The following is a 9,582-nucleotide window of genomic DNA, read 5'->3' on the forward strand; positions in this document are numbered from 1 at the left end:
ACAGGTCCTGTTTTCTTATCCATGCAGCTACCCTATGTCTTTTGATCGGATCAGTTAATCCATTTACATTTAAGGTTATTATTGATATGTAGTTGTTTATTGCCATTTTATTTTTTAAAGCTGTATTCCTTTTTTGCTATATTTTTCCCCCCACTTTGATCTGTTTACAACAGGCCCCTTAACATTTCCTGCAACATTGGTTTGGTTGTAATGAATTCTTTGAGGTTTTTTGTTTTTTGTTTTTTTTTTGTCTGGGAAGCTTTTTATTTCTCCTTTGATTTTAAATGATAGCCTTGCTGGGTAAAGTAATTTTTTTTTCACTGTTCAAGGTTTATTTGGTATTTTAGTTGGTATGACACTTGGATTGTTGGCTGCACTATTTGTAGACTTTTTGCTTTACATTATATGGCAATGTACACTAATCTGATATAGAGTACACAAAATAATGTCCTTTAGAACAGTTATGCACAAGACATACAGTATTGGCTTTATACATTGGATTGGAGGATGTGATTGATTAGAGAAAAAAAGGTTGGACCAGGCATGTTGGATAAAGGAACCACAATTATATAACACTCAGTGAACACACGTCTAGTATGAAGGCCAACTGTGTTGTGTTCAACGTTGGCAGTGGTGCCTTTGAGGAGGTGGAACTATTATTTCATACTAACTAGTTTAGGACTACACCAGATAAGTACCAGCTTGCATCAGGATACAGACGCGGGGTTTTCTGAACCATACTATTTCTATCTTTAGGAAACTGATGTTTTTAGTCACAGATCAGACAAAAAAACCAATATGCACAACCTCCAACTAAAATTCTGTTGTTTCCTAGACAGTGAAATGGTACATTAGAAGACTTTAAAACTGCAGCTCTTTCTGGATCCCCAAAGGTTATCTGCACTCTTCTTCAAACTAGCCTCTTCCTCAGGTGTCAGAATCACCTTCACAACATGAGATGCCATTCTGTCCCAGGATGCAAGGAATACTAAGGAAGACATCTTCTTTTATTCCATAAAGACCCTTAATCATGGTGAAAATTGGATGCACTCGCTTAAGATTTTTTATCATACTTTCTGCTAAATCTGCTGCAGACAGTCCAATGGCCCAGGATGTGTAGCCTTTCAGTTTGATTACTTCATAAGCACTTTCAACCACCTGTTTTTAAACCTCTTTCCACTGTTCCTTATTTGTATCAGTGCCTAACTCAGGGTGAAGATTCTTTAGGGAGACACCAGCAACAATTACTCCACTCTATACAGGCACACTAGAGTCTCCGTGCTCTCCAAGGACCCATCCATGACAGCTTAATGGGTGAACTCCAAGCCTTTCCCCATTAGGTAACAGAACCAGGCTGAATCCAGATTGCAACCACTTCCAATAACGTGGTTTTTGGGAAAGGCACTTATCTTCCAAGCCACATAGGTGAAGATGTCCACTATATTGGCAACAATAAGCAGTTTGCAGTTGGGACTGTATTTTACAACATAAGGAATGATGAATTTAAAGATGTTCACGTTACACTGTACCAAATTAAGATGGTTTTCTCCCTCTTGTTGACATGCCCCAGCTGTAACAATAACCAGCTTGGAGTTTGCAGTCACATTATAGTCTTTGCCAGAGACAATTTTTGGTCTTCTAAGGAAAAGGCTGCCATGTTAAAGATCCATCATCTCTCCCTTTAATTTGTCTTCCATGACACCAACAAGAGCAAGTTCATCTGTCAAGTCCTTCAATAAGATACTGATGGCACAGACAATGCCAAGAGCACCAACCCCAACAACTGTAATCTTATTCTGGGGGGCTTGTTCTTCCTTAAGAAAATTCACAATCAGCTGATCCTTGAGAGTTGCCATATTGGACTTAGAAACAAAAGGAATCAGGAGGGTGGGTGTTGGTGGCGCACAGTGTTGGGTCTGGACTTGGCAGCAGTGGCTCCGGTTGGTTAAGTAATCTTGGTTGAAGGTTCTTGTTCTGCATTAGTTTGAATATTTCTATTTTGAGGGGGGGGCAGGTTAAATTTTATTAATCAACCAGCTGAAATGCAGCTTGGTTTTGAGGATGAACTTTTTTTATCAATAAATTTTATTAATTTTAATGGGATGACATCAATAAACCAGGGTACATATATTCAAAGAAAACATGTCCAGGTTATCTTGTCATTCAATTCTGTTGCATACTCATCACCCAAAATCAGATTGCCCTCCATCACCTTACATCTAGTTTTCTTTGTGCCCCTCCCCCACCCCCTCCCCCTTTCCTTCCTTCCCTCCCCCCGCCCCCCGTAAACACCACATTGTTGTCCATGTCTTTTAGTCTCGTTTTTATGTCCCACCAATGTATGGAGCCCTGCAGTTCTTGTTTTTTCTGATTTACTTATTTCAATCCATATAATGTTATGAAGATCCCACCATTTTGTTGTAAGTGCTGTGATATCATCATTTCTTATGGCTGAATAGTGTACCATGGTGTATATGTGCCACATCTTCTTTATCCAGTCTTTCTATTTTTTTTACAGTGATTAAAGCCTTTAAGCAAACTCTTGGCCAATACAGCAAGAATCTTTATCCAGTCTTTCTATTTTTTTTACACTGATTAAAGCCTTTAAGCAAACTCTTGGCCAATACAGCAAGAATCCATAAAAGAGTAGTGTCCTTAACATGTCCACCAAGTCCATGTTGGCCCCAACACTATGCCAAATCCCTGAGAAGTGCAACCCAACCACAGTTCAGTCTGTTGTGAGCTGTCACAAGGAGCAGGAGTCCAGGAGAAGTCCACATCCAGGAAAAGGCCACATGGCACTAGAATTGTCACAATTCTATACTTTGCAGCTCATGTCCAAGTCCAAATGACCGCTGCTTCTAGCTGGTAATGATTCAGGTAGACTGGAAAAACCATCTGCAGCATGTGTGGAGATGGAGCTTCTGTTCTCCACTGCCTGGAGAGATGAGACCAGGTTGCTTTTCCCTGGAGCTCTGCGACTGTGGGTTGGTAAGGAGAAACTTGGGATACACTAAGCTGGGTGGCAAAGGTAGATTCACAATAGAAGTTGACAGAAGGAGGAAAGAGAGCTCTAAATTAGGAGTAGGTCCCAGCCTGAAATATGAGTGGGGCATTGAGGTAGGAGGAATAAAGAAAGCACTATATATTAAACAAAGCAGCAGAAAATAGGACTATCAACATCCACAACAGAGATCTTTGAGGGAAGAATAAAAAACCTTACTATTCAGGCAAGACATAGTTAAGTGGCCCTTGTGCAAATGAGATCAGTTTACCTGCTTCTTGGAAGAAATACCCGAGGCTCTTCCACAGTGTCGTAGATGGGGCTGATGGCCCTGGGCACCTTCAGCCTTCAGTGGCAAACCCCAGCATTTTGGGCAAGGTTAGGTCATAGGTGGCTGGAGCAGGGCTGAAAGAGACTGAACCCTCCCTTAGAGGAGTGAGGGGGAAGCCTACCTTCCAGTGTCCCTGTTTCCTCACAGCAGAGGCATGTAAGTCTGGCAGGCTTTAGCTCAATGACCTTCCTTTCCACTATTGAAACAGGACCCAGATGGCATACTATAAGACCTCTTTGGGGCAGTGGAGCCTTTAAGGGCGTATCCTAAAAGCTGGTAGTTTCGCTCATCTCTTTTGGACTTTTTGTGCCACTTGGTGTCTTAAAGGACATGCTCAGAAGATCTTGCTGAGGGATTTGAGTTTTTTGATAACTGTTTCAATCTCATTTGTTGTAATTGGTCTATTTAGGTTTTCTGATTCTTCCAGATTAATTTTTGGGGGATTATATGTTTCAAAGAATTTGTCCATTTCATCTAGGTTGTCTAGTTTTTGGCGTACAGTTCTTCATTGTATTTTATTAAAATGTTTTTTATTTCTGTTGTGTCATTTGTTATTTCTCCACTCTTGTTTCTAATTTTATTTATTTGAATCCTCTCTCTTTTTTTCTTGGTGAGTCTGGTTAAAGATTCATCGATCTTGTTAACCTTTTCAAAGAACAAGCTCCTGGTTTCATTAATCCTCTGTATTGTTTCTTTAGCCTCTATGTCATTTATTTCTGCTCTGATCTTTTTTATTTCCTTCCTTCTACTAGCTCTGGGCTTTACTTGCTGTTCTTTTTCTAGTTCTTTTAGATACAGGGTTAAGTTGTTTCTTTGAGCTTTTTTTAGCTTCTTGAGTTATGCCTGTAATGCTATGAACTTCCCTCTCAGGACTGCTTTTGCTGTGTCCCAGAAATTTTGAGTTGATGTATGCTCATTATCGTTTGTTTCTAGGAATTTTTTAATTTCTTCTTTGATCTCATTGTTTACCCATTCGTTATTTAATAACATGTTATTTAGTGTCCAAGTGTTTGAGTATTTTTTAGTTTTTCTGCTGTGGTTGATTTCTAGTTTAATGCCATTGTGATCAGAGAAAGTGCTCGATATGATTTCAATCTTTTTAAATTTGTTGAGACTGCTTTTGTGCCCTAACATGTGGTCTATCCTAGAGAATGTACCATGAGCACTTGAAAAGAATGTGTATTCTACTGTTTTAGAGTGAAAGGTTCTGAAGATATCTATTAAATCAAGTTGATCTAATATGTCCTTTAAGTCTGCTGTTTCTTTGTTAATTTTATTTCTTGAGGATCTATCTAATGATGTTAATGGGGTATTGAAATCTCCTACTATTATAGTATTGCTGTTGATCTCGCCCTTTAAATCTGCAAAGTCTGCTTTATATATTTAGGTGCTCCTATATTAGGTGCGTAGATATTTATAATGGTTATATCTTCCTGTTGGATTACTCCTTTTATCATTATGTAGAGACCTTCTTTATCTCTAACTATGGTCTTTGTTTTAAAGTCCATTTTGTCTGATATAAGTATTGCTACCCCAGCTTTTTTTTCATTTTCTTTTGCGTGAAATATCTTTTTCCATCCTTTTATCTTTAATCTATGTGCATCTTTTGTTTTCAGGTGTGCCTCTTGTAGACAACATATGTTTGGGTCCTGTTTTCTCATCCGTGCAGCTACCCTATGTCTTTTGATTGTATCATTTAATCCATTTACATTTAAGGTTATTATTGATATGTAATTGTTTATTGCTATTTTATTCTTTAAAACTGTATTCTTCTTCTGCTATATTGTTTTTCTCCTTTGATCTGTTTACAACAGGTCCCTTAGCATTTCTTTCAGCCTTGGTTTGGTTGTAGTGAATTCCTTGTTTTTTTTGTTTTTTTGTTTTTTTTGTCAGTAAAGCTTTTTATTTCTCCTTCAATTTTAAATGATAGCCTGCTGGATAAAGTAGTCTTGGTTGTAGGCTCTTGTTCTGCATTACTTTGAATATTTCTTGCCATTCCCTTCTGGCCTCAAGTGCTTCTGTTGAGAAGTTAGAAGTCATCCTTATGGGGGCTCCTTTGTAGGTGATAGTCTTTTTTTCTCTAGCAGCTTTTAATATTTTCTCTTTAACACTTAGCTTTGGTATTTTAATTATGATGTGTCTTGGTGTTGATTTTTTTGGCTTTCTCCTTAATGGAGTTCTCTGTGCACTCTGAATATGTGAGATGTTTTCCTGCCTTAATTGAGGAAAGTTTTCAGCTATGATATGTTTGAACAAAGTCTCTATCCCTTCTTCTTTCTCTTCTTCTTCAGGAACCCCTATGATATGGATTTTATTTCTGTTCATGTTGTCACAGAGCTCTCTAATAGTTTCCTGAGACTTTTTCAGTCTCTTTTCTTTTTTCTGCTCTGCTTCCGTGCCTTTATTTTTCATGTCCTCTAACTCACTGATTTGATTCTCTGCTTCATCCATCCTGCTTTTTATTCCTTCCATTTTTTTCTTTATTTCAGATATTGTATTAGTCATTTCTGACTGATTCTTTTTTATTATTTCAATTCCTTTTTTATATTTGCTATCTCTTTATTTAGGTGTTCATAATGATCATCTATTGTTGTTCTAATATCTTTGAGCATCCTAACAATCATTAATTTAAACTCTGCTTCTGGTAATTTGTTTATATCTGATTCATTTAGGTTCTTTTCTGGGGATTTCTCTTGGTTCATTTGTGTTGCATTTCATTGTTTTCGCATTTTCTCTGTGTAAAGGAAGGTTTTGGCCACTGGAGTCCACTGGGTAGGGCCTCTGTTCCCTAGGTATGGTCTGGCTGCAGGCCTGCCACCCCCTCTTCTGCCTAAGGCTTTAGAGTTTTGGCATTGCCAGTGCCTGCCCATTGGGGCTGTTGCTGTGGTTTCCACCTCTCCTTCACGGGAGTGGCTGTGATTACGTGCTTGGGTGCACAAGCCTTGGTGGCCTTGGCCTTTGCCCCGCCCCTGTGGGTGGCATTATGCTTGGTCCTGAGGGCAGTGGTGAGCACCTTTGCTCAGCTGTGGGTCTCTGCCTGTTTCTGGGCTTCCCCCCCACCCTTGCAGGAGGAGCCTTGTGGTGGAACGGCTGCTAGCCTTGGCTCTACCAGCCTGGCAGGACTGCATGCCCACACTCAGCTCAATAGTGGAACTCTGCCTGTTCTGGGCTTTTGGCTCCACCCCATGGGAGGAGCTGACTCCCAAGTCAGGCCACAAGCCTTGATTCCAAGGCTGTGCTCCTGCGCCCTTGCTCATGGGCTGGTTTTTATCCCTTCCTGGGTTCTCACCCTTCTCCCGCAGGCTGAATTAGAGGTTGCCGGCAGCTGGGCTTGACAGCTTTTGCACGCCTACTCCTCCCCAGCCAGGCAAGACTGAGCTCACATGTGAGGCCAGTGGTGGCCAGCTGGCTTCCATCCCTGGTGACAGAACCGCGCCTCCATATCCCGCCGCCTCCCCTCTGGCGAGCCCTCAGCCATGTGGGAGAGAAGGGACAAGGATGGGGTAGAGGGTAGATGGGGTCATTGTGGCATATAGCAAAAGCAGAGCTAGGTCACCCAAGGACTGTTGCGGTCAGAGCAACTTTGTTTTTCACAGTGTGGTCTGAGGTTTATGTAGAAGGCTCAGAAGGAGAGTTTCAGGAGCAGATTCTTCCTGTGTAGTGGAAGGGAGTTAAATAGGTCTAGTTTTTTTGGCTTCTGGTATAGAAACAGAAAAAAATTTGCCCCATTTCTACCAGGGTCTTAAGTAGAGAAGTACAAAAAAAGGAGTTGGCAAAGTTTATCTTGTAATTTGGGAGGGATTCTGTCTGGACTTACTGGCCATATCAGTCCAGTGTCTGCTGAGGACAGCACCATGGGCAGAAGAACGTTTGTGAGGAGGTACAATTGGAGTCCTTCCTCCTTGTCTGCAAGGCCCTTGTGGAAGAACGCGTCTCTGTAGCTGACCCGGTTACAGGGATGGGTCCTCTTGTTTGCAGAAGTTGAAGTTCAGAAAAAGCCATGGGGGGTGTGGAGAGTCGTTGGGGAATGCATCAGGAGGACTGTGAGCTGCGAACAGAGGACTGGGAGTGGGAAAGACCGAAGTTGTTTTGCTGAAAACATTTGTGGAAGATTTTATCAGCTGTGGATTCTTGTCAACAGAATTGTTGGTAGAGGGGGTACTGTGAAAAGGGTGAAATGATTTCTTTCTTTTGGAAGCATGTGTAGGCTGCGGTCACCAGAGCCGCATCAGGGTCAGCTACCAGGGAAAGTCTCAGTCGCCCGTGGTCCCGGCTCACCCTCCCTTGCCGGGGTCCAGCCCCGGGGGGAATCCAGGGGCACCACAGGAATAGACGGCATCGGCGAAATCGAGTGAGAGAGCCGAATTCTTTTCTTTCTCTTTATTCTCTAGTTAGCATTTACTGCCAGGCATCTCTGCCAATGGCTGGTCTAACTTTACTTTTTATGCACACACACTAAGTTACAATCACATGGTATTTTGAATACATCATTGTTTTAGTTTCACTATGTTTACATATTTACAGATAACAGTTAATTCATATCTATAAGCTTCAAATCAGGTGGTAAGTCATTCAAAGTACAGTTATACAATAACTTGAATAGTAATAACAATATCGGTACAAACTTCTAAAAGATTAGTACTAATTAATAACTCTATTTTACTGTTGTTGTGAGTCAAGGGCACAGAGAGAGATAGCAGACGAAATCATCAAGGACTAGCAAAGGACCACCGCTTGCTCAGGCAAATAGCCTTGAGTTCATGTAGTGTCCTAATTCTTTTTTCACAAGACTACAAAAGGCTTGCTATTTAAGAAACTGACACAGCATTAAGAGTAACTTTTACTTAAAGTTACATAGAGTGCACCTGCAAGATAGCTAGTAGCAACATAATATCAGAAGGCATTAATTGCTATTGCTGCTATTAATCCTACCACATTCCTCTCCTTATTCTTGGAAAATACAAAAATCTCATGAGAATGTTTTACTGAGAAAAGCCCAGCAACTACCTTCAGTCACAAAACAAGTCTTTTAACAAAACATTCTTTACTTGCCAGCTGCACTCCCATCCAAGGCCACACAACAGGCCACTCCACTACACTTTACCTAAGATTCTAATGTCTAGTTAAACTTTATTCATTTACTATATTCATACACTAGTTAAGTTCTAGCTTTATTCTTTCTAACATGATTAATAAGAAGAAATTCTCCTACAAACTTAATCCTTTATGAGGGATATCATGGCCAGCCTCTTATGTTTATGAGCCCAGTTCAAGGGGCTTACAGGCTTTTCTGTGGAACTTACACCTTCTGTCTCATTTCCAAAGAAATTACTACGAATCTACAGGGAAAGCATGGTACTATTATCCCTGTGCCATAAATAATAGCACACACCCAGGAAAGGGGGGATATAAGGTCAGATTAATTCAAAAGGTCAAAGGGGGAAGTATCGCTGTGCCTTTCCTCTGCGGTGACTTTGTCAACCCACAGCTATTAGTCTTCACTGCGGTGACTTTATCAACCAGCAGTCATTGGTCTTCTTCTGCTGTGACTTTGTCAACCAGCAGTTGTGGATCTTCTCCTGCTGTGACCTTGTTAGCCAGCATTAGTGGATCAGCTCCTGACACTCCCTGGTTCCCTCCAGGTGCCCAGGTGATAGCTTACCTTCAGGTGTGTTTTCCCAGGAGTGGGGTGGCGGGGTACAGGAAGTACAGAGCAAAGATGGCTTCTCTTGAGAAAGGTGCTAGTAAGGACCCTGAGTCTCATGTGCAGCTGTCCCGGAGTGAGCAAGCTGGAGGCGGCCTCCCCTATGGTGGACAGACCTCCCCTAGTCACAGCCTCAATTCCAGCTGGAATTTAGCCTGGAGGTTTTGTGAGAAGAAGGGGAGTGGAGATCCCAGAGCTTTTCTTACTTACTCATTTGTGTTCAGTCATGTGCTCCCCAATGTCCTGTCCATCACACCCAGAGTCGAGTCCTGCTTGAGCCTGCTGTGAGTGGAGGGGCCAAGTGGAGGGGCCAGAGAGCCATTGTACTCTGCCATTTTCCCAAAGTAGGACAATAAGCAGGAAGGTGATGGAGTAGGATGTACTTATGAACAGTATTTTGTTTTTTCTGTATGTAGGTGTTTGGGGAAAAACGAAGGTGGGAGTGGGGGAGAGGGGTTACATCCTAGATTTCAGTGATATGGTCATGTGAGACTTCTTTTAAGGTATGGCATGAGAAAGGTGGTTGACCTCACCATTCAGCAG

At 41.5% G+C, this 9,582-nt stretch overlaps 1 pseudogene; it reads right to left on the reverse strand.

The window, feature by feature from the left end:
- Positions 1-309: 309 nt before the first annotated feature.
- LOC136385371 (L-lactate dehydrogenase A chain pseudogene) lies at positions 310-1,933 on the reverse strand (annotated as a pseudogene).
- Positions 1,934-9,582: the final 7,649 nt, after the last annotated feature.

This window comes from Saccopteryx leptura, chromosome X, assembly GCF_036850995.1.
Source record: "Saccopteryx leptura isolate mSacLep1 chromosome X, mSacLep1_pri_phased_curated, whole genome shotgun sequence".
NCBI lineage: Eukaryota > Metazoa > Chordata > Mammalia > Chiroptera > Emballonuridae > Saccopteryx > Saccopteryx leptura.